The sequence below is a fragment of the Pseudorca crassidens genome, chromosome 3, assembly GCF_039906515.1.
Source record: "Pseudorca crassidens isolate mPseCra1 chromosome 3, mPseCra1.hap1, whole genome shotgun sequence".
In the NCBI taxonomy this organism is placed as follows: Eukaryota; Metazoa; Chordata; class Mammalia; order Artiodactyla; family Delphinidae; genus Pseudorca; species Pseudorca crassidens.
In genome coordinates, this window is record NC_090298.1 from 35,147,793 (window position 1) to 35,167,851 (window position 20,059).

Below are 20,059 nucleotides of genomic sequence, written 5' to 3' on the forward strand. Positions count from 1 at the left end.
AATATTTACTATGTATTATATATTATATTTCTTTTAAAAAATTGATTTATTTATTGTAGTATAGTTGATGTACAATATTATATGTTATAGGTGTACAATATAGTGCTTCACAATTTTTAAAGGTCATACTCCATTTATAGTTATTATAAAATATTTACTGTATTACCTGTGGTGTTCAACATGTCCTTGTGGCTTATTTTATACATAGTAGCTTGTACCTCTTAATCTCCCTACCCCTATTTTGCCCCTCTCCCTTCCCTCTCCCCAGTGGTAACCAGTAGTTTGTCCTCTTTATCTGCCAGTCTGCTTCTTTTTTGTTATATTCACTAGTTTGTTGTCTTTTTAGATTCCACATATAAGTGATAACATACAGTATTTGTCTTTCTCTGTCTTATTTCACTTAGCATAATACCCTCCGAATCCATCCACATTGCTGCAAATGGCAAAATTTCATTCTTTTTTTTTTCTTTTAAAGAAGATGTTGGGGGTAGGAGTTTATTAACTAATTAATTTTTGCTGTGTTGGGTCTTCGTTTCTGTACGAGGGCTATCTCTAGTTGTGGCAAGCGGGGGCCACTCTTCATCGTGGTGCACGGGCCTCTCACTATTGTGACCTCTCTTGTTGTAGAGCACAAGCTCCAGATATGCAGGCTCAGTAGTTGTGACTCACGGGCCTAGTTGCTCTGCGGCATGTGGGATCCTCCCAGACCAGGGCTCGAACCTGTGTCCCCTGTATTAGCAGGCAGATTCTCAACCACTTCTCCACCAGGGAAGCCCTCATTCTTTTTTTATGACTGAGTAGTATTCCATTGTATATATATACCACATCTTCTTTATCCATTCGTCTGTTGATGGACGCTTAGGTTGCTTCCATATCTTGGCAATTGTAAATAATGCTGCCATGAATATTGGGGTGTATGTATCTTTTCAAATAAGTGTTTTTGAGGGTTTTTTTTGATATATACTCAGGAGTGGAATTGCTGGGTCATATGGTAGTTCTATTTTTAGTCTTTTGAGAAACCTCCATACTGTTTTCCACAGTGGCTTCACCAATTTACGTTCCTACCAACATTGTGTGAGGCTTCACTTTTCTCCACATCCTTGCCAACATTTGTTATTTGTGTTCTTTTTGATGATAGCCATTTTCACAGGTGAGAGATGATATCTCATTGTGGTTTTGATATGCATTTCCCTAAGGATTAGCAACATTGAGCTTCTTTCCATGTGCCTGTTGGCCGTCTGCATTTCCTCTTTGGAAAAATGTCTATTCAGTTTTTCTGCCCATTTTTTAATTGGGTTGTTTGTTTTTTTGGATGTTGAGTTATATGAGCTGTTTATATATGTTGCATATCAATGCCTTATCAGTCATATAATTTGCAAATATTTTCTCCCATTTAGTAGCTTGTCTTTTCATTTTGTTTATGGTTTCCTTTTCTGTGCAAAAGCTTTTAAGTTTAATTTAGCCCCATGTGTTTATTTTTGCTTTTATCCTTTGCTTTAGGAGATAGATCCAAAAATATTGCTACAATGTATATCAAAGAGTGTTTGCCTGTGTTTTCCTCTAGAACTTTTATGGTTTCTGGTCTTACATTTAGGTCTTTGATCCATGTTGAGTTTATTTTATTTTATTATTATTACTTTTTAATTTATTTTTGGCTGTGTTGGGTCTTCGTTGCTTCGTGCAGGCTTTCTCTAGTTGTGGCGAGTGGGAACCACTTTTGATTGCAGTGTGCGGGCTTCTCATTGTGGTGGCTTCTCTTGTTGTGGAACATGGTCTCTAGGTGCACAGACTTCAGTAGTTGTGGCACGCAGGCTCAGTGGTTGTGGCTCGCAGGCTCTAGAGCGCAGGCTCAGTAGTTGTGGCGCACGGGCTTAGTTGCTCCGCGGCATGTGGGATCTTCCTGGACCAGGAATTGACCCCATGTCCCCTGCATTGGCAGGTGGATTCTTAACCACTGCGCCACCAGGGAAGTCCTGGTTTATTTTTGTATATGGCATTAGAGAACGTTCTAATTTCATTCTTTTACATGTAGCTGTCCAGTTTTCCCAGCACCACTTATTGAAGAGACTGTTGTTTCTCCATTGTATATACTTGCCTCCTTTGTCATAGATTAATTGACCATAGGTATGTGGGTTTATTTCTGGGCTGGCTATTCTGTTCCATTGACCTATGTGTCTGTTTTTGTGTCCACACCATGCTGTTTTGATTACTGTAGCTTCATAATATAGTCTGAAGCTTCATAATATACTCAGGGAGCATGATTTCTCCAGCTCCATTCTTCTTTCTCAAGATTGTTTTGGCTATTTGGGGTCTTTTGTGTTTCCATACAAATTTAAAAATTGTTTGTTTTAGTTCTGTGAAAAATGCCATTGGTATTTTGATAGGAATTGCATTGAATCTGTATATTGCCTTTGGTAGTATGGTCATTTTAACAATATTAATTCTTCCAATCCAAGAACACAGTATATCTTTGCATCTGTTTATGTCATCTTTGATTTCTTTTATCAGCATCTTATAGGTTTTTGAGTATAGGTCTTTTACCTCCTTAGGTAGGTTTATTCCTAAGTGTTTTATTCTTTTTGATGTGATGATGAATGGGATTGTTTCCTTAATTTCTCTTTCTGATAGTTTGTTGTTAGTGTATAGATATATAACAGATTTCTGTGTGTTAATTTTGCATCCTGCAATTTACTGAATTCATTGATGAGCTCTAGTAGTTTTTTGGTAGCGTCTTTAGGATTTTCTATCTGTTGTATCATGTCATCTGCAAACAATGACAGTTTTACTTCTTCCTTTCCAGTTTGGATTCCTTTTATTTCTTTTTTTTGTCTGATTGCTGTGTCTAGGACTTCCAATACTGTGTTGAATAAAAATTCCGAGACTAGGCATTCTTCTCTTGTGCCTGATCTTAGAGGGAATACTTTCAGCTTTCCCCATTGAGTATGATGTTAGCTGTGGATTTGTCATCTATGGCATTTATTATGTTTCCTCTATTCCCATCTTCTGGAGAGTTTTTATCATAAATGAATGTTGAATTTTGTCAATGCTTTTTCTGCATCTGTTGAGATGATCATATGATTTTTATTCTTCAATTTGGTAATATGGTGTATCACATTGATTGATTTGCAGATATTGAAAATTTGAAACTGTAGTTTCCTTTTTTGTAATCTCTTTGTGTACTTCTTTTTCTTCTATTTTGATATGTTCTCTAGATATTTTTAATATTACATGTCATATATATAAAATATTATGTACTTTATATGTTCTATATTTTAATTTTTGTTCTAATGGTTAGCTTTGTACTAATACCTTTTTTTTTTTTTTTTTTTTTGTGGTACACGGGCCTCTCACTGCTGTGGCCTCTCCCGTTGTGGAGCACAGGCTCCGGACGCGCAGGCTCAGTGGCCATGGCTCACAGGCCCAGCCGCTCCGCGGCATGCGGGATCTTTCTGGACTGGGGCGTGAACCCGTGTCCCCTGCCTCGGCAGGCAGACTCTCAACCACTATGCCACCAGGGAAGCCCGTGTACTAATACCTTTGTTAATGCCCATTTCTTTACTTAGATTTCTTCCCCCTACCTTCTCTGTCACTTTTTTACTGACCATTTTTACCTCTCTCTTTATTTCATTTTCACTATATTATCTGTTTTAATTTTTGCTTATGTCCTTCATTATATTCTCAGTCTAAGCTGTTCATTCCTTGGTTATCATGCAAGGAAGGATGATTTTTTTCTTTATCTTCATTTTTTTCCCCTGTGTTGTTAACTCTCATTTTATATCTTCCTAACTTTATGTTCATTTCTATTTTGAATTTTTAAATATATTCTTTGAAATTTTTTTCACACCTGCAAATGCTTGTTTAAAGGTAATTAATTTTGTCTGGCATATTTTGTTATACTTTTTCTGTGCTTTGTGGTTGTTTTTTGGGAATAATTTTCATCATCTGAAATGTTTTGATTTTCATTTTTTTTGTTTTCTATTACAGTACTTTTAATATAGATGTTGTCTTCTATATTCGGTTAATTTTAGGAATATCTTACATTTTTCTAGGCCAGCATTCACAGTTGTGTGTAGAAAAGGACGAGTTTGGTGGCAAATTAGATTTCTTAGCTCAAGAGAGCCCTCTTTTGTTGGCATGATGAAGTGCAGCTTGTTTCATGAATGTCTACATTCTTTGGGTGGCAAGGAGAGAGGATCATGAAGTCTTCTGATGTTTCTATTTTATGTTAATGTAGAACTTTAAATTTTTACCGCTTATTTCCTTCTTCTCTTTCACCCTCAAATCCACATGAATCCTTCCCCTTAATGCTATTCCCTTTTCAAGTCTTTACCACTCTTTTCAAGAAGGGGTACAACTCCCACCTCTGATTGCAAACATTTCAAGGCTCTCCCTCTCAATTCCACACAGCCAGTACTCTGAATATCCAGGTGTCAGACTTATTCTCAGCATTTATGCTCTAAGGGTGGGACTCTGTCTTTTGGAAGATAATTATATCTGTATTACACACCTCAAGTGCCCACTTGCTGCTCTGCAGTGGGCTCCAGAGGTGGCTCTGCTTGCTTCTGAATGTTTATTTCCCTAGTTACTTGTAAATTGAAGTATTATTCTGTTTTAGTCATGCTGTAAACGTGGGTTATTGTGGTTTTATTTATTCTCTCTGATTTGTATGATATTCAGAAGGTGTATGGAGATTCTAATTTAGTGACCCCATTATCCTGTGGGATTCTAAAATCAGATCAGTTTAAAATGTAATCGTTAAGCAGGTCTTTTTTCGAGCTGCAATTTCCTCCTTATAATTTTCATATATCAATTCTAGTTGTGTCTTCTGAGGCAACATACAATAAATCAAATTTCTCTCTTATGTTCAAACACAAACTGTTTCACAGCCCATAAAACCTTTTCTGTGGAATAATCATCCATTGATCCTTCAACCACTACTCAGGTGGTAAAACTTCAAGTCACCCCTCCCTGCATCTGATCATTCTCTTTATCAAAGAAACTAACTTCTCAGGTTCATTGTTTCCTATACTGTATTTACCAGCATAACTTGAGGACGTTATTACTATTGGAAGAAGCTAACAATAGCAATTTAAAAGTTCACTCTTAGAAGAATTACTTTCCTTCATCCAAATGTAATGATTTACATAAAGCAATAAAGGAAAATTGAAAATGGGAAAAAAACATGTTTTATATTTTGCTTTCAAGAAAGGACAGTCATCAGTTGGCTTATCCACAAACACAGCAAGTATTTATTTTGACTGGAAGAACAGTTAATGTGTCTAAATGTTTCTAACCAAATTAGCAAATAAAAAGTAGACTAGCCTGAATGAATATGAATACTTATGAATCTCTTAATTAGGAGTCTAGTGCTGCAAACTGAATGCTAATGAAGTAAAAGAGCACTGCTTTGCTTGTTCTCAATTTATGTAGCACTGGCAGCTATGCTTTTTATGTAATGATGCTAGCACATCCTAGGTCACTAAAAATTTTCAACACAGAGCACAGTATACTTAGAGTGTTCAAATAGGAAGATGATAGGAGAATGTGGGGAAATTGGACGGGGCAGTGGCAGTTGAGAAGGTAAAGTGAATGTAGGATTTTCTTACCAGCTTTGGGAGTGGCTGTTGTTGAAACCGAAAATGGAACTGAATGAAGCTAAATGATGGGTTTTCCCTATGTGACTTCCCTACCTCAACTTCCGATGTGATCTAGTATCTTTATTAAAGAGCACAGAAATAAACCTGAAGATTTGGATACAGAAAGAAATATCAATTTAAGTCTAGAGGATATGGGAGCTTTGCACTTGGAGTGCTAGTTTTCTAGTTCAGAGGTGTTCAACTTTTGTTCAGCTTTGACACATGAAGGATGATGTTCCTCTGCATAACACAAGGCATTTGCGTTATTTAGACTTGCCCTCTGTAATTCTACTTTTCTTTCTCTTTGGAAATATTGGGAGGCAAGTGAAATAAAGTGACTTTATTGTGGGATTAAACTTGAATCTTATCAAATTTGTTTCAAAGTAAATCATCATGGTAAGAAATAACTTGATGTATGGTAGTCTCCAAGTACTCTACTAGGCAGGCTCTCCCAGACGTAATAGAACAGAAGGGCTCACAGACCAAATCAAGATAATTTAATCATGCAGTTAGTTGAATCAATTGAAAATATACAGCAAGAAGCAAGGGGAAAATAATGAGATAGGTGAATATACCTAGGATAGGGTTCAAGCAGGATAAAGGTACTATGCTACCTAAATCCTGTGTTACACATGTTCATAAGTTCTCTTTCTATCCCTCTCTCCCTCACTCTCCTTTCCTTCTTCCCTCTTCTTCTCCCTTCATCTCCCCTCTTCTTCTCCTTCCTTCTACTCTATCCACCTCTCTCTCTCTCTCTTTCTTTTCTCTCTCATATATGAATTTCATACTAAGATGCTTAGTAATTGGGGCTGTATAACCACTCTCCTTAAAGCATCAATCCCTGAGCAAAGCACTGACTCATATAATCATGATGCATCATCCACATCTAGCCAATCCCTCTATTCTGAATTTTCAGTAAGAGGCTTTAGTTATTTGAACACCAGCTGTTGGCCTGTTCTCAATACTGCAAATAATAGAAGCATTTATAAGCCACTCATGTTGCCTTTTTTTTTGGCCACGCCACACGGCATGCGGGATCTTAGTTCCCCAACCAGGGGTCAAACCTGTGCCCCCTGCAGTGGAAGCGCAGAGTCTTAACCACTGAACTGCCAGGGAAGTCCCAAAGTTACCTTTTTTCAGTGTACTTCGGAAGACAGGATATTACTTTTTATTTTAATCACTTCATATCTTTGATTGTGACAAATATGTTTGTCTGAAATCTGAGGGATATCCAAAAGAGAGACATCAGAGATTAATCTCAATTACTTAAATTCTTAAATTCCATTTCTGGATGAAAGCTAAAACACAGAAACTAACTTAGTATAAAATTGATAAACTCACATATGTGAGTTGCATATGTTTATGTTTCTTCACTTCTAGAGAAATTCTAGAGAAAACGGGCAAGGCTACATTACCTAGACAAAACAGAGTGCACAAATTTGCGAAATTTTTTGGCAACTAAAAGAGTTTTTAGACATCCTATGTTACTTCCTCTCCAGAGCAGAAAGTAATCATAGGGAATACAGGACCATCTGGTCCTAAAGGTAAGTAGTGTCAGAGAAGAATTTTAAAAAGGAGGAGCAAGTCGGTAAATAGGGGTAAATATCGTAGGGTCAGTGCCCTTTTGTATGCCTTTTCTTTTGTGTGTGTGTGTGTTCCTGCTTATGGATTGCTTTGCCCACTTCAAAGTCCATACTTACGATTTATGTTATATTCTAAATTTGATATCATACAGGACCTAGAGTATTCCTACTTGAGTGAGTCTGAAAGGAAAAATCAGCATTTCAGTCATATGTGCAGACTACATAGATTCAAAATATTTTTTAAAAGCATGATACAAAGATTTCTTTTTCTAATCAAGATGGAGAATAAATTCATAGGAACATAATTTATTTTCCTGCCTAAACAACAAAAAAACTGGATAAAATACATGAAAGAACAGTTTTTAAGACATTGGACATTGGGCAGTAAAGGGTAGTGATTCCCTTCGCTATATGAACAGATGAGATGAGACCTATAATTGTCCCAGCTTATTGCCTGCAGATTTCCCAGGCCAAAGGGAGAGAGATCCCAAAGCATGGAGGTCTCCCTAAGTTGCAAAGAAGAAGCTGGAAGTCTGGGGAGACCAAGGAACCAAGAGCTCGGAGTAAAGAGCGTAACAGAGGAAAGAGCTGTTCAGAGACAGGGAGAGAGATCTCTGGAGATCTACAGAGTCCTCCTCCATGAGTCTTCAGCTGAGTACTGATCACTGCATGAGGGTGAGGAAACTGCTCAATGCAGAAAAGATTAGAGGGAATAATACCCAGTGTTTACAGAGGGTACCAGCCAAAATGGAAAACTTCATAATTTGTGGAATGTTGGGTAGAGTACTCAGAAGTGTTTTGCCTCAGTAGCAGCAAAATCATTCCTAAACTACTAAATGCTGCTCTGGTTCCTCCTAACAGTGCTTATAAGGAAGAGCTGAATGGCTCAAACTGTTCCTAAATAACAACAATATCACAGAATAAAGCTCAATAATATTTATAGGAATTCAAAAATATACAGCATTCAACAAGATAAAATTAGTAATGTCCAATAAAAAATTATCAGCATGCAAAGAAGAAAGATACTATGATCCATAAGAAGGGGAAAAATAATCAAAACCAATCCAGATGGGACACAGAAGATAGTAAACAAGAACAGTAAACAGTTATTATAACCATATTCCCTAAGTTTAAGAAGCTGGAGTAAATACTGCACAGGTTAAGTAAAGACAGAAAATGTTAAAAAGACTCAAATTGGCCTTCCATGTGTTAAAACTGCAATGTGTGAAATGAAAAACATACCGGGTGGGATTAATGATGGAGTAGACATTGGAGAAGAAATGATTATTGAACTTGAAGACATAGTAATTGAAACCATACAAGCGAAGCACATTAAAATGACTGAAAAAAAACCCACAGAGCATTAGTGAGTATTTAATATTTCTTACAGGGCAGGTCTGCCAGAGATGAGATGAATCCTTTCAGGTGTTGCCTGCTTCCAAATGGCTTTATTTTGACTTCATGTTAAAAGGATATTTTTACTGGATATAAAATTATAGATTAACAGTTTTTCTTTAAGTACTTTAAAGATGTTGTTTAATTGCTTATCCCCTTTGCTGTTTTTTCTGATAAGTCAGCCGTCATTCTCATCATTGTTCATTGTATGTCATATATCTTCTCTCATTTTAAGATTTTATCTTTATGCTTTAGATTTCAGCCATACAACCATAATATGCCTGGGTGTAATTTTCTTTGTATTTACTGTTCTTGGGTTTTGCTGAACTTCTTAGGTCTGTGGGTTGGTCTTTCCTCAGTTTTGGAAAATTGTCAGTCATCTCTTTCAGTATTTCTTCTGCTCTATTCTTTTTTCTTGTTTTGGGTCTCCAGCTACACAAATGATAGCCTATTTGATTTTGTTTCACAGTGATTGGACGTTTTGATCCCCCTCCTCTTTAAATTTTTCTCTTTGTGTTTTAATTTAGATAATTTCTGTTGTACTCAAATTCACTGATTCTTTTATTTGATGTGTTCAGAATGCTAATGAGCCCATCAAAATAATTCTTCATCTTATATTTTATTTTTCATTTTTAGGATTACCATCTGGCTCCTTTTTATAGTTTTTATTTGTATCAGGAACAAATTCCCCATCTCTTTATACATGCTATCCACCTTTTCCATGAGATTGCTTAATATATTTATCATTGTTATTTTAAATTCCCTCTGATGGTTCTAACACTTGGACCATGTTTGGATCAGATTTTTTTTTTTTTTTGTGGTATGCAGGCCTCTCACTGTTGTGGCCTCTCCTGTTGCGGAGCACAGGCTCTGGACACTCGTGCTCAGTGGCCATGGCTCACGGGCCTAGCCACTCCATGGCATGTGGGATCTTCCCGGACTGGGGCACGAACGTGTGTCCCCTGCATCGGCAGGTGGACTCTCAACCACTGCGCCACCAGGGAAGCCCTGGATCAGATTTTAATGGCTGTTTTCTCTCTTAAGAATGAGTCACATTTTTTTTCCCCTTTTTTCATGTCACATGTTTTTGATTGATAGTTGGATATTGATAATAGAACAATAGAAACTGAAGCAAATAATATTTACACCCATTGCACATTCCTTTTGTCAGTCCAGTAATGTGAGGAGATGAGTTAATCTAGTCCATGACTGAGTTGGATCTAGGCTTAGTTCTTTATTTTAGTTAGATTTATTTCACCACAGACTTTAAATAGTTTGTGGAAGGGATCAGAATTTTCTTTTTAGCCAGATGTGGGAGTACCTGAGTACCTGGAGGATTTGTTTCCATTCTGCTGCTTTTCCCACAGTCTTCCCCAGGCCCTGCTTGTTTACATCTCAGAGAGATATCTCTCAGCTCTCTTGCCTCTGCGCCAGCCAAAATCAGTTATTGCTCTGTACCCATTGAAGACCTCATTTACCTAAAGAGTTCAGTTCAGTTTTTCCTATGCTGCCTTCAGACTTCAAGAAAGCCCCTATGCTTACACCTCAGGAAAGAATCTCTTTCAGCTTCCCTGTCCCTCTCTTAGTCATAAATTATCATTGCTCTTACTCAGTGTACAGCCTGGAGAACTTAAAGAGCTTGTCTCAGTCCTTTCCTGCCCTCAGAGTTCATGAAGTCCTGCACACTATACCTTGGTAGAGCTGGTCTCTCTCAGTATTCTTGCCCCTTTTCACCAAAGATAGGTGCCTGCTGCCTTGTATCAATGTAAAAAGCCTGAGTGCTTGAAAGTTTTTTTAAGCATTCCTACTCTCGCCCCAGTATTTCTCATGACTACTCTGTGAAGGCTATGAAGTGTTGTAGGCAGCTGTACTCTGTGTTCTAAGGATTTTAAACCATCATGCCAGCTCACACTTAGTCTACAGAAATTTGTTAAAATTTCAGAAGTTTAATTCTTGAGTTATCCCAGTTTTCTTCTTACCTTTCTTCTTGCTCTGACAGCTTTCTCCTTTTCTACTGCTTCACCAAGGATGAAAGAAACTATTGGGTTGCTTTGCTCCCAAGAGAGGTATGTAACTTTCTGAATTTTAATTCATTACATATTTTTTCTCCATCCTTAGCTCTCTGATGACTTTTTAATAAATTATGATTTTATGGGTTATCTGGATTGTTATTATTGCTAGGGTAGGAATGACATTCTTTTGCAACTTTCTACATTCTAGGCAGAAGCTGACACCCGACAGTTTACATATAAATGATTGTTTTCCCTTTCAATATATATATATCTTGGAATTCCTTTTTCAAAATTTCTTAGAATCATTCATCATATTCTTTCAAATACCTTTGGTGGTGGAAAATCTTTAGTTCCAAAAATCATATCTGCTCTAAAATAAGAATGACATTCAAAATTGAGTTTCTAACTAATGCTGATGATGAAATTTGGTAATGTTATTAGCCAAAAGAAATTTATAAAATAATTAGTCTGATTTTCTTGTTTCTTTTAAACAATTTTTTTTTTTTTTTTGCGGTACGCGGGCCTCTCACTGTTGTGGCCTCTCCTGTTGCGGAGCACAGGCTCCGGATGCGCAGGCTCAGCGGCATGGCTTACGGGCCCAGCCGCTCCGCGGCATGTGGGATCTTCCCGGACCAGGGCACAAACCCGCATCCCCTGCATCGGCAGGCGGACTCTCAACCACTGAGCCACCAGGGAAGCCCTCTTTTAAACAATTTTGAAGGCAATTTTATGTAAACAGTTCAAAACTGGTTTTGAGTGATGGCAGCATCATTGAAATAAGAAACCTCTTTCTTATGATGGCTGTTTAATTATAGAATAGCAATTTAAGCCAAATATTTTTTTAAAATATTTGTTTATTTAATTATTTATTTTGGTTGCTCCAGGTCTTAGTTGCAGCACGTGGGATCTTACTTGCGGTATGTGGATGTCTTGGCTGCAGCATGCAGACTTCTTAGCTGCGGCATGTGGACTCTTAGTTTTGGCATGCATGTGGGATCTAGTTCCCTGACCAGGGATTGAACCTGGGCCCCCTGCACTGGGAGTGTGGAGTCTTACCCACTGGACCACCAGGGAAGTCCCTAAGCCAAATATTTAAGAAGATGTAATCTTAAAATCCATTTTCATTGCTCATGAGATATCACCTCACACCAGTCAGAATGGCCATTATCAAAAAGTCTACAAACAATAAATGCTGGAGAGGGTATGGAGAAAAGGGTGTTTTCCCACTGTTGGTGGGAATGTAAACTGGTATAGCCACTATGGAGAACAGTATGGAGGTTCCTTAAGAAACTAAAAATAGAGTTACCGTATGATCCAGCAATCCCACTCCTGGGCATATATATATCCAGAGAAAAACGTGGTTCAAAAGGATACATGCCACCCCAGTGTTCATTGCAGCACTGTTTACAATAGCCAAGACATGGAAGCAACCTAAATGTCCATCAACAGATGAATGGATAAAGAAGATGTGGTATATATATACAATGGAATATTACTCAGCCATTAAGAAGAATGAAATAATGCCATTTGCAGCAACATGGATGTACCTGGAGATTATCATAGTAAGTGAAGTAAGTCAGACAAAGACAAATATCATATGATATCACGTATATGCAGAATCTAAAAAAAATGATACAAATGAACTTATTTACAAAACAAAAACAGACACACAGACTTAGAGATTGAATTTATGGTTACCAGGGGGAAGGGTGGGAAGGAGGGATAGATTGGGAGTTTGGGATTGACATATACACACTGCTATATTTAAAATAGATAACTGGGCTTCCCTGGTGGCGCAGTGGTTGAGGGTCCGCCTGCAGATGCAGGGGACGCGGATTCTTGCCTCGGTCCGGGAAGATCCCACATGCTGCGGAGCGGCTGGGCCCGTGAGCCATGGCCGCTGAGCCTGCGCGTCCAGAGCCTGTGCTCCGCAACGGGAGAGGCCACACCAGTGAGAGGCCCACGTACCGCAAAAAAAGAAAAAATTAAAATAGATAACCAACAAGGACCTAATCTATAGCACAGTGAAATCTACTCTATAATAACCTAAATGGGAAAAGAATAGATGCATGTATATGTATAACTGAATCACTCTGCTGTACACCTGAAACTAACACAGCATTGTTAATCAATTATACCCCAATATAAAAAAAAATCCATTTTCATTGCTCATATATCTAGTCTTGAATACCTGTTTTTAAATTACTTTAAAATATTTCAGATTTTATTTCTCCTTATACTGAATAATGCAATACAATTGATAATACATATTTTCTCCATTTTATGATTTTCTTTGTAAATACAAAAATAGATTTTTTACTTAGTTTAACTGAAAACATATCATAGCCATCTTAACCTTGTTTACAACTGACTGTAATTTCAAATGAAGTGTTTCAGGAGGAAGATAGACATTCCGTTCATGAAAACGAAAGTGAAAATTTTTACAAAAATTACCACGGAAAAGTGGAATCAGATGTGACACAGCTCTCCCTGAAGAGGGCAGCACTCTATGAAAAATCGGAAGTCAAAGGAGAATGCTTCTGAACTTTTGCCTCATGTACCAGAGCCTGGTCAAAGCATTGAGAAACATTTATTTTAACTGAATTTTAAACAGTCATAAAATGATTGAACACTTTCTTCTGAGGCTGAATATTCTGGCTAGGTGCTTATTTGGTATTTTTTTCTGTCAATACCAAAGTTTAAGCACATATAATAATTATGACTTATTGTATATTTACTGCTTTCTGTGTAAGAAACAATTTCTTTTAGTTATTGAAAATGATTTCTTTTGAATTTCATTGGCATCCTCATGTCTTGAAAATTGCAGGATTTATTGCACAAAGCCATGTTCACAGTGTTCTTACATTTTATGATTTTATGAATGCCTATTATGTCCCCATGAAGGTGTTTAGTTCTTGTTTTATTTTTAAATCTTTTAGACTGTTGGGGTTTTTTTTTTGGCTGCGTTGGGTCTTTGTTGCCGTGTGCAGGCTTTCTCTAGTTGCGGTGAGCAGGGGCTACTCTTCGTTGCAGTGTGCGGGCTTTAGTTGCGGTGGCTTCTCTTGTTGTGGAGCATGGGTTCTAGGTGCGCGCTCTTCAGTAGTTGTAGCACGCAGGCTCAGTAGTTGTGGTTCTCAGGCTCTAAGGCACAGGCTCAGTAGTTGTGGCACATGGGCTTAGTTGCTCCGTGGCATGTGGGATCTTCCCGGACCAGGGCTCGAACCCACGTCCTCTGCATTGGCAGGCGGATTGTCAACCAGTGAGCCACCAGGGAAGACCCTAGACTGTTTCTTTAAGCCTTTTACATATATGGAAGTTTTCTTTTTCCATTCATCAAATTCCAGTCCAACAAATGTGTTGTTTTTGAGCATTTTCTAAGTGCAAGCTCCTTTGCAAATGCTTCTGTGTCTGGCTTATTTTAGTTGTCCTTACTTTTATCTTCTGCAGTTCACTTATACATGTGTTGACACTTGGTCAGATACAACAAGCAGAGGTTGGTGCCTGCCAGCAGCATCTTGCAATTGTACCTCCTATATAATGCCTAATCTAACTTTTTCCATTCATCTCTTATTCTTTTCTTATTATGAAATATATGTACTTACAGAAGAATTTATAAAATATATCTGTACTGTCTAATGAATACTTATAAAACAAACTCTGGTATAACCCAAGTCAAAAAATAGAAATTTTGCAACATCCAAGAACACCCACCTTGTTTGTGGCTTCCTTCCTAATTATAATTCTATCCCTCCACTCTGGAAGTATCCACTATTCTGGCTTTGTGATAATCATACCTTTCTTTTCCTTTATGCTTTTACAACCTATATGTGCATCTCTAAACAATGGCCTGGTTTAGCCTGCTTTGAACTTAATATGAGTGGACTCCATACTGTTGGAATCATTTTTATCTTTCTTCTTTTGTTCAATATTGTGTTTGCAAGGTCATCCATACTATAGCATTTTGCATACCATTTTCCTAGTGATATACTCTTCCATTGTATGCATATTTCACAACTCATTCATACTATTGTAAGTGGACATTCAGGTGTTTGCAGTTTTTGGTTACCATAAATAACACTGCTACAAATATTCTTACATGTGTATGCTAGTGCATATGTTTACATATTTTTAGGGTAGTACTGGCATACTTTAACATTTCCCGCATGAAACACCTCTTGGACTTTGATATCCAAATTTTAGAATGTAAGTGTCCTTGCAATATACTTGTTAGCTGATTTATATGAAAAAATTGTATTTATGTCTCTCAAACTCAATACTACATTTTAAACAAAACAATGTGTGTGTGGGAGGGGAAGTCTGGGTTATATTCCAGGTAGAATTTTTAAGTATTAATGTTTTGAAAGGTGTAGCTAGAATCACTGAAGCACATATATGATGGTTAATTTTATGTGTCAACTTGACTGGAGGCGTTGCCCAGATATTTGGTTAAACATTATTCTGGATGTATCTATGAGGGAGTTTCTGGATGAGATTAACATTTGAATAGGCAGAGACTAAGTTAAACAGGTGGCCCTTTCCAATGTGGGTGAGCCTCATCCATTTCATTGAAGGCCTGAATAGAACAAAAGGCTGAATAAAGGAGAATTTGCTCTCTCTGCCTATCTTCTAGCTGGAACATTGGTCTTCTCCTGCCTTCACACTTGGACTTGGACAGGAACTACACCATTGGCTTTACTGCGTCTTCACCAGATTTCTGGGTTCAACTGAAGATCTTGGAACTTCTCAGTCTCCATAATCACGTGAGCCAATTCCTTATAATAAATCATGTATGATATATTACATCAATTGGATATTACATATCCAAGTTTTACTTCTCTGGAGAACCTAGTCTAATACAGCATGTTCTGCATACAAAGAAACTATTTGAAGTAACTATATTAGTCATTTAATGAATACTTTATATGCATTTTACTCTGAATTAGTTATGTTTTAGGAAATTGGTGGATGTTTTAGGTTGATATAAAAACACTATAATTTTCCTTATTTAAAATATTAAGAAATAGACTCTCAATTAGCATTTATTTTTAAAATGTCTAATTTACAAAGATAAATTTCTGATCTTAAGTGAAGAATACCTAAAGTGGGAAATGCTGTACCTAAAATGGCAATGCTGGGTAAAAGATTGTGTGTATCTTCAACTTGGCTAGATAATGCCAAATTGTTTTCCAAAAGTGAAGTGTGAATATTCCCACCAGGTGTCTATGGTACTTCTGTTGCTTACATCCTCACCAACAGGGTAACCAAATATCCCAATTTTTGAGGAAGCATGCTGTTTTACAGAAAAATGCATTATAAGACATAGAAGGGACTGTAGAATTAGAGAACAATAATTTCACAGAAATTACATTAATAGATTGAGGGAAGGATTATTAATCGGTGTCAAGATCATTAAGTAAATGGTTTATGGAAAACTGGCCATTGGTTAATTGTTAAAAGAAAACCTCACACATTATTTTTTAATCACAAGGGGAAAATTTTATCTGTACAGTGGAGGGGAAAACAAAATAACTTAGTATAGGAATCAATCAATCATAGTGTCATTAATGTTTGTTAATCAGATATTGTGTGCCAGATATAAAGCCACATGAAGTACACACCAAGACCTATGAATTATTCTAGGCAAAAATATTTAAATTGGGTTTATTAAGCCTCTAATATAATGTGCAATTTATAAGAAATGCAGGATAGAGACTGACAAGTTAAATGGTAGCATAGCAAAGAAACCAGAAAAATCCAGGGATATTCTACAATAGGTAACTGACCTGGTTCTTTAAAAGTCATGATTGTGAAAAAGAGATTATAATCTATTACAAGAAACTTAAGGGACATAAAAACCAGATGAAAGTTTGATCCTATGTTTGATATTTGAATGGACAAACCATCTGTGTGTGATATTTTTGGATCAAATGGGGAATTTTGAATATAGTATTAGAAGAGATAAAAGGTACTGAAAGAGAAAGAGATTACTTACTGAAAAAAGTAGGTTGAAGAAGAGTATGTACAATACGATTTTATATTGATATGTAACTACAAAGGTGTGTGTGTGTGTGTGTGTGTGTGTGTGTAAAGACCTGGAAATATAGGCGTTAATTAGTAATGATGGTCTCTGGTGGTGAAGGATTGATTTAATTATGCTTTTCTAATTTTCTACAATGCACATGTGCTGCTTTTCTAATAATAATTTTTAACTAAGTTATACTTAACATACAATGTTATATTAGTTTCAGGTGTACAGTATAGTGATTCAATATTTTTATACATTATGAAATAATCACCCCAATAAATCCAGTTACCATCCATCACTACACATGTAATAATAATTTTTGAAAAACACAAGCTAGATAATAAAAAGTTACTCAGTGTAATAGATCAGTATTTTTTAACTGATTAATTTTAATGGAGTGTATTTCCTGGTAAAAATTAAGACATAAAAGATAAGTATTTTCTGTCTAATAATAATTCTGTGCATGACTAGCATCTTACATGCTAGATAATCTTCTTGGAAATAATGATTACCTTGATTATTATTAAAAAGACCACTCTATAGGCTCATAAGTCATCTAGTGTCTTCCCTCTTGATTATGTGCATTTTAATGATTTTAAAATAGGTAGAACATGTCTTTCTCTATCCTTCTAGCAATTTATAGTTTTGGTTCCGTCATTTTCATCCCTGTTATATTTAGTTTATTAAAGCAGAAATAAATTGATTCAAATAACTTATGAAGAGTTTGCAGATAGCTGTCTATAATTATGAATAGAGTTTTATGCTCCCATTTACTTCATTTTACATATATATGTTTTAAAAAATGCACCTCTTCTTTCTCCCACTGACTCTTGAAAGCCTGGATTAGGCTTTTGTTGATTGATATCATAAAATAATCATAAAACAATTATCAGACAATTTTAGTGCATTATTTACTTTTTATTCATAAAAGTGAATAAATAAGGTTTTTTGCCCTCAAGGAGATCCCAATCCAGAAGGGAAAAGAAGAAAAAAAGTGCTATATGGATCTATAAACAAAATAATTTCCAAAGCAATAGAATTTCATTTATTTTCTTCAGCAAAATATATTTATTAGGTTCCAGGTTCTGTACTAGAAATTGGGCTTCAGAAATAAAATATACAGTTTCTTCCTTTGAATTGCCAATAGTCTAAGATAGACTAATAAACAGATAAACAGACTGATCACAATCAGTATGATTAGTAGCACTTAGTCAGTGGTTCTCAAATAAGGGAGTATTTTGCCCCGCAGAGGACACTTGGCAATGTCTGAAGACATCTTTGATTGTCACTTCTGGGTTGTGTGTGCTACTGGCACCTGGTAGGTAGAGGCCAAGGATACTACTAATCATCCTACAATGCACAGGACAGCCCTGCACAACAGAGTTATTAGGTCAAAAATGTCAATAGTGCTGCTCTTGAGAAACCCTACACTAATCATTGAGTGTTTTTGGCTTATGTAAGAGAATTGTCTAACCCAGTGAAGGTAAGTAGGGGAGAAGGACATGGAATGCTTTTATGGAGCCTGCCGCTGAAGTTTGAAGGACAAGTAGAGGTAACCAGGCAGAGGACGCCAGATATGTCACCAGGGGTATGTGAAGAGAGCTATGGGAACATGCAAGAAGGAAAGTGTAATTTGGGGGGATGATGAGGAGTGGGCATGCATAGACAACTGTCAAAGAAGGCTTCTCGGGGATGTTTGAGCTATGTCTAAAAGGATGACTAGGAGGTTGTCATGTGGACATAGGTATATGGGGGATAGTGTTGGAAAAGTTCTTGAATTTCAGTTTCAGATTGAGGTTTGTAATTCTGCCAAGAGTCATTTTGAGATGTGGTATAAAATAGTCCTATAAAATAACAACAAAAAAACTCTGCATATGACAATAGTAATTCATTTGCATCATAAGGGGTCATCATATTTTAAAGATTATGTATTTAAGAAAATAATAGAACTCAGTTGCAATGATGAATATATGAGAATATTCATTGCAGCTTTAGCTTCCAAATATTTGGGAATTTTCCAGATATATTTTAAAAAATTGATTTCTAGTTTAATTCTATTATGATCTAAAGACATACTTTTAATAATTTCTATTCTTTAAAATTGGGCAAAGTTTGTTTTATGGCCAAGAATACTGTCTATCTTGTTGAATGTTCCACATGCACTTGAAAGAAATGCTTACTCAGCTGTTGTATGGAGTGTTCCATAAATGTAAATAATATGATATTATAGTGACATATTCGTTGATAATGTTGCTTATGTCTCCTGTATCTTTACTGATGTCCTGTCTTTTGTCTAGCAATTACTGAGAGAGGAATGTTGAAGTGTCAAACTGTAATTGTGGAGTTATCTATTTCTCTTTTTAGCACTAGCAGTTTTTGTTTTGTGTATTTTGAGGTTTTGTTGTTAGGGATGTACACATTTAGAATTCTTAGGTCTTCTTGGAGAATTGACCCATTTATTCTTATCTAATTTTTCTTTTAAACATTGATAATATTCCTTGTTCTGAAGTAACTTTGTGTGATATTATTAAAGCCACCCAAGCTTTCTTTTGTTGGTGTTTGCATGGTATATCTTTTTTCATCATTTTACTTCTAACCTATCTATGCTTTTATATTAAGGAGATTTCTTATAAATAGCATATACTTTTTAAAACTCCAGTCTGGCAATCTCTGTTTTTAATTGGCACATTTAGATCATTCACATTTTGTCAATGTTGATGTGGTTGAATTAAATTCTACAATCTTGCTTTCTCTTGTTCCATCTGTTCTTCATTTCTTTCATCCTCTTTTTCTGCCTTCATTTTGGTTAACTGAACATTTTTCTTATGATTCCATTTTATCTTCACTATTAACTTATTATTAATACTTCTTAAAAAATTTTTTAATAGTTGCCCTAGGGTTTATGATGTATATCTTCAGTTAATCAGTCTGCCTTATATAATATTCTTGTTCATGTGTAGATTTTGTTTTTTTCATTATAGAGCACTGACTTTGAGTGTGTGATCATGCTTACAACTAATTACATTATTAAAAATTCTGAAATCTATACTCCTTTGTTTATGTCTAGCAAATGCTCAACAACTGCCTATCAGGAAAAAAAAAGTCCTAATCTGTAGTGTTTAATAATTTCTGTGACTTAACCTCTCCAACCATGGCCTATTTCTAGCTATTATTGTGACATCACTGAATATGGAATTAGGAAGAAATGAGACAATTTTTGCACTGAGCCAGTGCAAGCTGGCTCCAATCCACACTTCTGAGCCCATAAGGTCCCCTGGTGTTGCTAAGACATGTCCTTGGTTCTTGGTTACTATTTATATTTCTAGGGCCTAAAACTTTAAATTCTCAGACCTACAAATTTAAATTCCAATATCCAAGGAGTCTGTAACTACATTTCATCCTCTTGTA

The 20,059-nt window shown here is 36.2% G+C and overlaps 1 protein-coding gene across 7 annotated transcripts in view; it reads left to right on the plus strand.

Moving 5' to 3' along the window:
- The window catches only part of FBXO4 (F-box protein 4), a 406,375-nt gene that overhangs the window by 23,858 nt on the left and 362,458 nt on the right, over positions 1–20,059 (plus strand). For all 7 annotated transcript variants that reach the window (XR_010941939.1, XR_010941942.1, XR_010941944.1 and 4 more), the window contains exon 8: positions 15,257–15,386. The gene's annotated coding sequence lies outside the window, so the exon portion shown is untranslated. The remainder of the gene's footprint in view (positions 1–15,256; positions 15,387–20,059) is intronic.